General features: G+C 32.6%; 1 long non-coding RNA gene across 2 annotated transcripts; it reads right to left on the minus strand.

Moving 5' to 3' along the window:
- Positions 1-11457: 11457 nt before the first annotated feature.
- Positions 11458-12453, minus strand: LOC110007022 (uncharacterized). 2 transcript variants are annotated; one of them, XR_002280502.2, is made up of 2 exons: positions 12181-12453; positions 11458-11907 (listed from the first exon to the last, which is right to left on the minus strand). It is a non-coding gene; the product is annotated as an uncharacterized LOC110007022 (long non-coding RNA). The 2 variants fall into 2 exon arrangements; XR_002280501.2 differs by having other exon boundaries at positions 12177-12453.
- Positions 12454-13975: the final 1522 nt, after the last annotated feature.

Raw genomic sequence — 13975 nt, forward strand, 5'->3', positions numbered from 1 at the left:
ATTAAAAACTGCGCATCTTTCCTTTATACCATTTTTAAAACTTCAAATCTCATACTTAGGAGGGAAAATAAATTTGCCATCATGCTTTAAAGGTTTAAAAGATGAGGAAACTATAGTTGGGCCATCTAATGGAAAAAGCAAAAAAAAGAAAAATCTTTTATTCCTAATTAGGGTAGAAAATACATCACCTGACAAGGCCCTCCAAACTGGCCCAAAATATTTAGTGTCACAAGAAACATGGAAGCTATGGCATGCCAAGTATGTATATTTATATTTACTTACAAAATGAAAATGACATGGACTACAAACAAATTTAACACCGCCATGTTTAGAATCCAACCCATATTTATTCTGTCAAATAAAAAAATTTAAGGGAAAAGAAATGATCTTACGTTAGCGCCTTGGAGCCTTTGGGCAGATGGAATCCCATATTCCTCGAAATTTAAGGTGAATAAATAGGATTGTATAAAATGAGACCATTTATTTTTTATATAAGGAGGTCACAATTACTAATAACCATCCAATGTAAAATGTGATAGTTCAGGTGTGTCATGAAGTCCGATAAAATATCTTTCGAAGTTTGAGCTTGGACAACCCTATCTCGTAAAGCTGCCCCTCATTACTGCTCCATCAGCTCACTGCACATAGCCTTAGTTTGAACCAAAAGACTTTCCTGGCGCATAAGTCATATCGAATAGTTAAAATTAATTGCAACCACTTTGTATTGAAGATAGATGGTCTCATTGTATATTTTTCTTAATCATTTTTTTTGCCCAAGTTTAATGGCTTTTGCATTGGGCAGTGACTTCAAGTTTGCCTTTGGATACCGAGAATCGGCAAACTCAGATGGATTTGCTTGGTTTCATTGGGGAATCCAATGATCCGGAAGGGCCGAATTGCTTGTTTCCCACCTATTTTATATATATATATATATATATATATATTTTTTTTTTTTTCTTTTCTGTTTTTGATTTTTTAATATTTGTTCTTTTAGTATGATTTGCCGATCTGGATAAACAATTCTCTGATCCAAATTGGATTTCCAGTTCATTTGACCGGTTAGTTTGAAACACCAGTATAAAGAAATCAAACACCCATCAATGCACCCTTTGTATGAAACGAGCCCTAATTTTTAAGGACAACTCACGCTTAGCGTCTATAAACTTTCAGACCTCCTTTGAATAAGAGCATGAAAAGTGGAAAATGGAATTAATTTTTTTTTTAAAATAATCATCTTACTTTAGAGCATGATGTACAAGTAAAAAGATATTCCGCTTCTATAGGAGCATGTTTTCCATTTGATCTTAGGTAAAACTCTAACTAAGAGTATTTTTAGGAAGGGAAAAATTTATATAGAACCTACCTCAAAATTTTAATTAGAAGAGGTTGTTTTGATGCCTAAATATCACCAAATCAATCATCTCGACATTAATCTGATAGATCTAAATTATTTTAGAAGCTTTAAATTTTATAACTAAAGATGAAAATATAATTTAAAGCTATAACAAAACTTTTCAGTATTGAAACCATATTTCTCGACACTATTGAAGCTGGGCTCAAATTTGATTGTTTAGAGCCTCGAGTCTATACAAACCGCACCTATTTAAGATAGGGATCTAACCTCTTGAACCTGAAGATCAACCTCAAATAAAAGAAAAATTCAAAATTTTGGAGGGTAGAATCAAAGTGTTGCATAACTCGAAGTCTAATTTCTTTTAAAAAGTAATTATCTAATGATTCTTATGAAGATCCCAAAATTTCAAATAAAAACTTTTAAAAACATTTCTTTTGCCCAAGGGAGTTAATGGACAGTGTGCTCCTACATCAGCATGCCTTACACGCTCATTTGGTAAAACAGTAATATCCTCACATCCCATCCTCAAAAAGGAAATATATCTACTAGAAAACAAACACAAAAATAGGTAGCAGTCTCTCATTCATATTCAAGATAAATAAAAACCAATAAAACTACCCTCCCCTCCCTTAGAATAGTGGAAAACCAGCGTCTGTCATTTGGTTCAAACTACCAATTATCTTTAATAAATTACCCTTAACTCATTGATCTTAAGACACTGAATTTTAAAACATTTCATTTCACAACCATTTCACACACTGAATTTTAAAACATTGATCTCTTAACACACACTAATTGATCTTAGCACATGGACAGGACCACAACCATTCCATTTGAATTTTAAAACAATTTGGAAGTCTCGCCATTCACAAATACCTACTGATCATCATCCAGAAAATCCCCTTTGGCCGACATTCTGAAAAAATTGTATTCACTTTCAAATATGCAATGCAGAGTCATGATTGTTTCCATGTTTCTCCACAGATTTCTTGAACCTGTTACTCAGCATTGCATCTCCGATAGCTAACTCGAAGAGGGCCCGTCTGAATACCATGTTCAAGAAAGCCTGTGGAAAGCATGAAAACATCAAACCTCCGATCTTCTGAACTTTCGAGAGAGAAATCCTTCAACTTAGAGTAAAAGAATAAAAGGAGGAGATATGGTGAGATGGAGGGGGTGCGTGGTGGCCCTTTTATACACGTTTGGAAGTGGAAATAACTACCCTCATTCCCACACGCATGACCCGGGCTTCTTGATCATTCTGCCCTACTCGGCAGTTTTGTAAACTGTCCTCAAACTAACATCACAATCTTTGTGGAGGGACGTCCATTTGGAGTGGTTTCCTTTTTCAATTATAGTGATTAGCACATGTTTGAGGGGCTTGTTTACCTTAATCAATGTATCAAACTATTAAAGCACTACATTACATAGGAAAGTGTTTTACATTGCAATGCGTGAGCAAGGTGCACCTCGAAAAGTCACTAAAAAAGAGCGTTTTGATGCTCTACAATTTTCAAATTGATCTTCTCTACCTCAAGATATATGGATGTGAAAAAAAAAAAAATTTCAAGTTTTAAAAATAAATTTACTCAATCTGCACTATTTTTGAAATTTTGAATTTTATAATGAGGGGTGAAAATAGATTTTCAAATCATTGAAAAGTTTTCTACATCAAAACTACATCTTTGGGCAAAATTTAGAGGTGTGCCTTACTTGTATAATAAAAGTTCGGCACCTTATATAATCCTTACTTACAAAAGAATATTAAGGGTGTAGTTTGTATAAGGTGTCAACTTTAAACAAACAAAGTAAGGCGCATATCTAAATCTAGCAAAAGGATACATATCTAGTGCTTAAAACCCTTATGATGCACTTAAAATCTATTTTTAACCTTTATTATAAAATAAAAAGTATATAAAGAGATCATTTAGTTTTAGCACAAGAAATTCGCAATTACTCGTGTTCTTTAGATTTCAAATCGGGTAGTTGTGATCATGTCAATGATTAGATTCGATATTAAAAACAATTTTCTCAAACTTCGTGGCACACCCCAAGTCATCCAATTTGACATCTGATGGCTATGAATAATTGTGACCTCTTTGTAAAAAGGATAAATGGTCTCATAGTATACAATTCATTATGAAATTTGGAGTTCAAAAAATAATGTAGATCGAATGATTTATAAACACATAAACATTTAGAAAATAGATGGCTTAGATAATGTGTCACACAATTACAGAATTTTCAAGACTAAAAATATTTTTTCATTATTAATATTATTATTTATTATTAGTATTTTTTTTTTTTTTCATTTCCTACATCTCAAGGTTGACACAATGTGATGCGTCTTATGGGTGAGAAGACTAATTGTAGGGCTTTTAGATGTGAGAATAATCTCTTCGGTTAGGATTTTAATGTGTACCGTACTCCTATAATATAAGGTTGAAAACTATAAAACTTTTTCATTTTATAAAAGGGTACAACAGATGTACGTCCAAAATGTTTTCCCACTAGCCTAAGTTCCCATTCATATTATTATCCCAAAAATATGGTAGAAGTTCAAAAATGAAAGTGAATGTATTAAGTCAAAGAACCATATCAATCGTGGAGGTATCGTCCTAATGACCACGTTGTGGTTTTCATTCCCACCACTAACACCATAACATTAATACCTTAAAAAAGGTAACTCATTATAAGGTTGCAACATTAAACAATCCAATTAAGGTGCACCTCCAAATTTTATCATAAAATGTAATTTTGGTATAAAAAATTCTTAAGATTATTTGAAAATCTATTTTCATAACTAATTATAAAATTGTAAACTCTAGAAATGGTTAAAATCAATCAGATCTATAAATATATGAAAATCTTGAAAATGGACGGTCTAGATAATGTGTTCTAAGATGCACTATTTATAAGACTCAAAATATTTTTTTTTCATACTCATCCATCTAGATGTTGAGATGATCAATTAGAGGGTTTTTCAACATTAAACCAGCCTTTTCCGGTGGATTTTTGAGGTGCATCTTTAATTCTACATTTTAAAGTTGCAACCTTATATAAACTTTGTTTTGAAGGTGTAAAATAATTGTCCCATTTACCTAATTTTTCATTCATAACAAATTTTTTTTTTGTCATTTTACCATTATTTCATTCATGAAATTATTCATAAAATAAAGAGAATTGCCAATATTAAGGCGTTCTATTCCCCCGAGCAATTTCTCATCATATAAAGTAAGGTCTTGAAGATCCAAACGTCATATTTTTTCTCTCCCTTTTTTTTTTTCCCATCACTATGCATGAGGGCGGGTTTCAATTCACAATAGAACGAACTTGTATGCCGCAAAACCATCTTGTATCATATGCATAATAAATACTAGTAATATGCACGTGATATTTAATATTAATCACATAAACATATTTATTGTTGAAAAATATTTTCAACACAACATGGTCTTAGAAATTATTGAATTTATCCTCACAATTAAATAATTTTAGTAAATAAATATGATTTCTTTAAAGGATCCAATTTCTATGCGGCCAAGCTTGCATATGTAGAAATGCATGCCTCCTAATAAATCTGTTTTAGATGGATTTTAAGACGTAATTTTAAGGATGTATAACCTCTAACATAGAGTCTAACATAAGGAAAAAGAGAAAGAGGAAAGGAGGGAGAGATAAAAAAAGTAGGTATTCCACGTCAACTAAGTTTATAATCATATTAGAAGAAAAACAAAAGATACAACTAAGTTTATAATCATATTAGAAGAAAAACAAAAGATAGTACCATTGAAGTTCGGTTTTGTAAAAACAAACAATCATATTATTTAATCAACTATAAGATAGGAGGGATTTGTATGCACTATAAAATAGAACGAGCATGTATAAAATAAAAGAATGCTTTTTTTTCTTTTTTTTAACAAAGTTACATAGGAATGGAACTTGCGACGCTATGCTATGAAAACCTAACTACTACCATCTTGACCCATCTCAATTCCTTATATAATAAAATATTGTTGACAAACCATGTATGGCACCAAGTTACTTGCATCTATTCCTCATTTGGGAAATTTACTAAAATACTTATCACATTTGAACTATTTAACATCTTACTCTTATTTATTTATCTTTACAAATAGCCCGTCATTGTTTTGATGAAATATCAAGATGCTCTCAAATGACGAATCAAAATGAGTTTTTAAATTTATCAAATTACTCCTTAAGTAAAATTTTAGATGGTTCAATTTTTAAGTGTGTGTTGATAAATTTTAGTATTAACCCAGGCACAGAGACTAATCACATCAACCCTCACAAGGACTCGACCCAAAATTATCCCGAGCCAAAACTTACAAAAAGTTTAAGTCTTGTGGGTTGTTGTCGTTTTGACCACCACTGTTTACATGCTAATTCAATTTAATGGATAACAGTCCTATAAATTGAAGGACTATTTAAGCTTCAATGGTCCATTTGACGCTCTAAGACGTCTTATGCCGAGGACTAGCGATGGACGGAGGGGCCGGCCAGCTTGGCCCTGAAAAAGTATAGCCTTGGCCATAAATTGTGGCCCTAGGGCCAGTGTCAACCCGCTGTTGGATTTGGTGCTATCCAAAATAACTTACATAAATAAATCTCAAATTTTGTGGGATTGATTGAGATATTTCTATATTATGTGAGATTGAGATATTCCTGTGGGATTGAGATTGATATTTGATAAGTTTCCTATGAGAAATAGAAACTCTTGGATATATCTTTTGGTCTTTTGAGATATATGTGATATAGCATAGACTCCTAATCTAATGTTTGTGAAACAAACCCTTGTTCAGTACAATTTTTTAGAAGCCAAAGTCAAGTTGGAAGTTAGTCGGATTTTTTAGAAAAAAACATTTTATCTTTGATTTGAGTCAGAACTCCACATTAAAAATGACCTTTTGAATTCATGTATGATACATGTCATCCATCGACGATGGGGTTGCAAATGGGTTGGGAGGGATCCTTGTCGACCCTGCTCCTGACCCAACCTGACTATGTCTAAGTCAGATCAAGACTAGAGTCAGGTCCAGGTCACTCGAATATCAGCCCAGCCTATCGGGTTGCATCCTATCTGAGTCTAGAAATAAAAGATTCTAAAATTTTATTATATATATATATATATATATATATATATATATATATATATATATATATATATATATATATATATATATATATATATATATATATATATATCATTTATCTTTGTTGTGATGAGGTCATGATTACTTTTACTCATTCGATGTCATATTGGATGGCTTGGGGTGTGTCCTGATATTTGAGAAATTTTTTTTCAAAATTTGAGTTTAGTCAATGACACACTCACAATCACCTTATTTGAAATCTGAACAAGAGGTCTTGTGACCCCCTTGTACTTAAAAAATAAAGGATGTGGTTTCTACAAGGTTGCAACCTTAAGCAATCACCTCCAAATTTTATTATAACATGTAATTATGGTGTAAAAAATAATTAAGATTATCTGAAAATCTATTTTTATATCTAATTATAAAATATAAGCTCCAAAAATAGTTAAAATCAAGTAGATCTACAAACATATGAAAATCTTGAAAGTGGACGATCTAAATAATGTGTTGTAAGATGCACAATTTCCAGGACCCAAAATCTTTTTTTTGGTCATATTCATACATCTCTATGTCGAGATGATCAACTGGAGGGTTTTTCAACATTAAACAATATCCTCCGATGAATATTTTTGGTTCATCCGTATTTCTACATTTTAAGGATGCAACCTTATATAAACTTTGCCAAATATAAATGATCTTTTTATATGGTTTTTCTACTTTGTACATATCGAGTAGGTTTGGTCAAACCAAATCAGATCTAGGTTTTGACCTTGTTTGGATCAATGTGAAATGGATCATTACCTGACTTGTTGGATCCATTATCTAGGTCTAGACCTGGATCCACTTGGGACAACCGGTGGGTCCATTGGTCGTCCCAAGCCATTTCCAACACGTAGATGTTGAACATGAAAGTATTTCTTTTGATCTTCACATTCGCACATACAAGCAGTCACCCGTTCATTATGATCGGTTTGGATTCTATATTTCGTAAATTTCATTTAATTGGTGTGGTGTCTCTCACACATGTTTATAGGGAGGCTAATGGGGTAGCCGACCTTCTTGCTAAGGGGGGTACTTCTTGTTCTTTTGTTCCTTTTTCTGACGATGTAATTTTTTTTGAGTAACGTCTAATAATATCAATGATCTTGGTCTCAAAAAAACAAAAAGAAACTCCATATTTAGCAAGTTGATACACTGAATCATTGGCTTCGCGAAAAATATGAGAGAACGATTGCAATTTTTATGGTTCTTCCGCAGTGCTTTATAGCATTAGATGCTAATGCTTTTTCTAGATTTATCTCATCTGTTACGAGAGAAAGATTTCATCCATATGCAGTCAAGTCCAGTGTTACAAATACCGGACGGTTAGAATAAGAACCAACCGGTTAGAACCAGAACTAGCATGTTAGATCGGAACCAGTTAGGGCCGGTTTTGGTGTTCTAATATATATATATATCACCACAAAAAAGAATCTGGACCAAAACCAGCTAGAATGCATCCAAACCGGTTGGTTTTATAACTAACCGGACGATTTTTTAACCTAACCGGACCGGTTCTGAAAAAAACCGCTATAATGGTTCTAATGCCACGCTTTTGCCGTTATTTTTAATAGAGCCATTATATTTGACATAACCCACGACTTTTGTCTTATTGAATATTTGATTCAAATGTTCTTGCTTTTTCAGCCTTTTTTAGGGTTTTTCAGTCAATTATTAACTGAAATTATTGTTTTAACAGTATAAAATGAAATTTTGGCACCGAAAACACACAAAAATTTGCTGTTTTGCCTATTTTTCGTGTTCTTTGTGTATTCAAAAAAATTCACCACAATGCATATTGTGGCCTCGTTTTTGGATTTTTTTATCAATGGAAATCCAGGAATTTTGTAGACAACAGATTTAGTCAAATATATTCTACTCCGAATTTCATTTAAAACATTAGATTTGGAGCTCCATTTTGAGCAACTAGGGCATCAACTAATTTTATAGCTAGGTATTGAAAAAATCTACCATACTCTAGATTGTTTATTCAATTTTGTTGTTTTTTCAATAAAAATCTAGGACTTTTGTAGATGATGGAGTTAGTCACAAGATTCAATTCCTATTTTCATTGAAAATGCGAGATCGACTCAGTTTTTGAGAACTGAGTTGAACAAATCTGGCATACTCCATATTTTTTATTCAATTTTGGTTTCAATCAAAATCTATGGCTTTTGTAGATCATGAAGTTAAGCCACAAGATTCAAGTCCTAATTTCATTGAAAATCCGATATTTGGTGATCAATTTTTACAGATTACAACATCTATTCATTTTTTCTCAACTGAGCTGAAAATCATCTGCCAACTGCTCAATTTGATGATCGGTTTTTACAACTGAGATCACAGGTATGAATTTCATGAGACGTTTCATGTAGTATTTTTGTTAATATGATGTCTTAGTTGCTCGAGTATTTGTTTACCACTTTGTTTTGCTAAAAAAATAATTATTTTGATCAAACATTATCAGTTACCACAATGAAAAAATTACTTAGTCACTTGAATTCGAAACTGGTGGGTTTTTACAGTTCTTTGGAATTTTGAAAAGATTTAACACTAGCCATCAGTGTCAATAATTAACACACTCAGTGTTTGATGTTTTACTTATAAAGGTTTTTTTTGTTGTTCTTTATTAACTTGGGGTTCTAAGTTACAAGAGACTTTACCTCTATAATGATATATGAAAGTGTTTTCTTTTTATTTTTAAAAATATTGTTATTTTTTTGTGCTTTATTATCATAGGGTTCATCGAATTAAGACTGCTATGGGAATGCATAGGTTCTGTGAATATGTTTTAGTTCATTCAACTTTTATATCCATTAATTGGCTATTTGATATCAAACTACTCTTGGTTTGGCAGCAGTGCAATTGCAGTCACGTATGTTCAAATGTATATGTATCTAACTAGGCATGTCTATCTATGCATGTGGAAGAATGCACCTTTGTTTTCTATGAGCATCAACAGTATATCTTGTCATACATGTGGGGTGTAATGTATTAATGTGGGCATTATTGTATGTGATATATAGGTGTACAATGGTAAGATATGTTAAAAAATGGACAAAGATATCTAAGAACCAAAATTGTCAAGCCTTCACATAGAGCAACAGCATTTGGTGAATTGGCCAACTCAGGCATCTAGTTTTTGATATACTTCAGAAACCAGAACACATCCCAAAAATTATTGTGACTCCAAAACCTCATCCTAGTGGCATCTAATGCATTTCAAAACATCATCCCCATCCAAATGCATTACTACTAGCCATTATTAGTTGGACTTTGTAATTCCATCAATTGAATTAATATCAAGTTTTAAAAGGAGAAAGTGTATATAGAGCCAAGGCTCTAAACAATCAAATTAGAGAGCGTCGCAAAAATTTCATTAGAAGAGGTCGTTTTGATGCCCAAATATCATTAAATTGATCATCTCGACATTAAGATGCATGGACATGAGAAAAAATAGATTTCAAGTTCTGGAAATAGTGTATCTTGGTAATACATTTTTGGACCGTCAATTTTCAAGGTTTTCAAATTTTCATAGATCTACACTATTTTTCAATCTTGAACTTTTATAATTAGAGATGAAAATATATTTTCAGGCTATCACAATGATTTACAATATTGCAACCATATTTCTCGACATTATTTAAATGTGCACTTTACTTTGATTGTTTAGAGCATTGTTTAGAGCATCGGCTTTGAAAGATACTTTCGTACCATTTTTTAAATTTTAAATCTCCTAACAGAGAGGATAAAATTTCAGGGCATCCTACATTAATTGTTTAAAAGTTGGGGAAACTAGAGTTGGGCCATCTAACGGGAAAAAAATACATCACCTGACAAGTCCCTCCAAACTGGGCCCAAGTATAATCATGTCAGAGGAAACATGGAAGCTAAGGGTGGCAACGGACCCGGGCCCAACTTGGAAGCTAAGAGTGGCAACAAACCTGGGTCCAACTCAGGATTCGAGGGTAGACCTAATCTAAGGTAGGGGTTCAAACATTGGACTCGGTGAGTCAGTTTCAGGTCTAAATTTTGACCAGAATACTATTCGGGTCCGGATCCAGTCGAGTCTTGGTTTGGGTTTCAGTAATATTTTTCGGGTCTCAATATATGAATTATATTTAATACAGTTTAGTGCATATATATTTATATTTTAATTTTTGGGACGGGCCGGGTTTGGATCCATATCATTTTTTCAAATTTGGGTCCAGGTCCGGCCAAACCCAGACCCAGACCCGACCCGTTGCCATGCCAATTCACGTATATTTTTTATTTACTTACGAAATGTAAATGACAAGTACTTCGTAGAATATGTTAACCCCATGTTTAGAATCCGACACATATTTAGTTTATCAAATAAAATTTTTTAAGGCAAAAGACATAATCTTACAATAATGCATTGGAGCCTTTTGGTGGACGGAATCCCTATAGTCCTCGAAATTTAACTTTTCCTAATTTTTCTAATTAAATCGCTCAATATATTTCCCCAAGTTTTTGGCATTTGCCCGAGGGAGTTACTATACAGCTTGCACTCGATGGAGCATATATTGTATGTGTTAAAATATATGCTGCTCCTTTATGAGCATATTGTCCATTTCATCTCAGGTAAAACTCAGACTAAGGGTATTTTTAAGACCTCAAATTTTAGGGACATAACCTCTTGAAATTAGAAGCCAACCTCAAAAAAAAAAAAAAATTCAAATTTTTGGAGAGCAAGATTTGAGTGTTGCGGCAGTCTAATTTCTTTCAAAAAATAATCATCTATGATTCATAGGTGGATCTCAAATTTTCAAATAAAGAAATTTCAAAGATGGACTTAATGTACTGTATGCACCCACATGAGGATGGTTTGGATGCTTATTTGGGAAAACAGCAATATCCTAGAATACAATGAGCCCATTTAGTTATCTTAATATCCAATTAAAATTGGAAACGTATACAATGAGACCATTTATTTTTAATACAAGGAATTCACAATAATAATTATTTTTAATACAAGGAGCTTACAATCAAATGACATTGTATTCGAAGTAAATTGGTTGATGAAGTGTCAGGACACAAAGTCAAAAATAAAATTTCTCTAATATTGTGATGCATTTTTATCTATTGGATTTCACATCTAATGCCTAAAAATTGATTGTGATCTCATACCAACATTAGATGGTCTAGAAGTATACAATCCCATTAAAACTTCCTAAAATTAAACATATTTTTGACATCACCACATCATTTACTCGTGATCCATAAAAATCGAACCTAGCCTCTCTTTTTTATGTATTGACTAGAATTTTTCCATTAATTTCATCGGATATTCACAACCCAAACTATCTCACCCTCATCAAATGTCAAGTGATCAAGACCCATGGACGCTTAAATCCCACCCTCAAAAAGGAAATGTACCTACAAGAAAACAAATACAAATAGTTAGCAGTCTCTAATTCATATTTGACATAAATAAATAAAAACCCATAATTCTACCCTTCCCTTTGTTTTCATTTGAACAGTGGAAACCCAACGTCCCTCACTTGGTTCAAACTACCAAACTATCCTCCATATGACTCATTGATCTTAGTCTTCTCGACGAACGCACACAAATACACATGCCCACAACCACAACCATTTCATTTGAACTTTAAAACTAATTTGGCATTGGCGCCATTGACAAATACCTACAGATAATTTGATCTGGAAAATTCTCTGTGGCCAACATTTGGATAAAATTGCATTCACCTTCAATTATGCAATGCGGCATCATGATTGTTTCCATGTTTATCCACAGCTTTCTTGAACCTGTTACTCAACATTGCATCTCCGAGAACTAACTCAAAGATGGCTCGTCTGCATATCATGTTCAAGAAAGCCTGTGGAAAGCATGAAAACATCAAATCTTCAATCATTTGAAGTTTCTTGAGAAAATTCTTTCAGAGGAGAGATGTAATTGGTGATATGGGGAGGGTGCATGGAGGTCCTTTTATACATGATTGAGGGTGAAAATAACCAACCCCATCTGACACGCATGACCCGGCCTTCTCAACCATTCTGCCTCACTCGGCAGTTTTGTAAACTAACATCACAATCTTTAAGGAGGGACGTCCATTTGGAGTGTTTTCTTTTTTCAGTTATGGTTATTAGCACATATTTGAGTGGTTTGTTTACCTTATATTAGACAAAAAGGTTTAAATAAAGGCGTCAACCTTACACTGTTCAAGTAAGGTGCACCTCAAAAAATCACTACGAAAAAGTGTTTTGATTTTGGAAAATTCTCAAATTGATCTTATTGATCTTAAGATATATAGATCGTGATATATATATATATATATATATATATATATATATATATATATATATATATATATTTGAAGTCATAAAAATAATGTATATTGTAATAATTTATCTGAACCTTCTATTTTCAAGATTTTCAAGCACCGTATCAAACTAAAGAGAACATAGAGTTATAAGGTATAAAATAAGCGATTGTATACAATGAGACCATTTACCTTTAGTTCATGGAGGTCACAATTATTTATAACCATCTAATGTGAAATCTGAAAGCTTGGGTGTGTCATAAAGTTCGAAAAAATTTCTTTTGAACTTTGAGCTTGGTCAAAGAAAAAAATGCATCCACCCAATTTCACATCCAATGGTCAAGATTAAGTGTGACCATCTTGTATCAAAGGAAAAATCTCATTATATAAATTCCCTTTGGGGAAAAACAATGTTAAAGAAGATACACTATAAAATAGAGCCAGCTTGTAGGGTAAAAGATTGTTGAAAAACCATGTATGGTACGCTAGTGACTTGTATGTACTCTTTATTTGGGAAATTTACAAAATTAATCCTTACATTAGAATTATTTAGCATCTTATTCATCTATATTTATCTAATTACAAGTAGCCTATCATTCTTTAAATTTGAATGCTTGTCAAATAACACATCAAATTGAGTTTTTAAATTTATCAAAACACACCTCTTAAGTGTGAAAGAATGACTCTTTTATTTATTTATTTATTTTTTCTTTTTCTTATTGACTTAGACCACTTACAAATAGTCATTTTACAATAAAACAACTTCAAATAAAATAAAAGAATAAAACTAGGATATCAAGAACATGAAGCCATTCAAAACCTTTCTTTCGATAACAAAGAAAAAAGAACCTTTGTTTTGGAATAAATAAGACAATAAGTAAATAAGTAAGAAATAAAAGAGGGTGTCAGATATTATTTCAACTGGCTTTCTTATACCCCACACCGAGTCACCACCTTCTGATGGTGCAGGATCTAATTGTCAACTTTCAATCTCAATCGAGAAAGCAAGATTTGGACAAGCCACACCAATCAAGCATAAACCTCATTGATCACAAATTCAATAGCTAGGTGAACCCCCTTGATAACCTAATTTGAGAGAGATACTTCTCTTTCTACCTCACCCCTATAGACTTGACCCCAATGTAATATGAGAGATGATGAGA

This window comes from Amborella trichopoda, chromosome 2, assembly GCF_054954075.1.
Source record: "Amborella trichopoda isolate Santa Cruz 75 chromosome 2, AtrichopodaSantaCruz75HAP2 v2.0, whole genome shotgun sequence".
Lineage (NCBI taxonomy): Eukaryota > Viridiplantae > Streptophyta > Magnoliopsida > Amborellales > Amborellaceae > Amborella > Amborella trichopoda.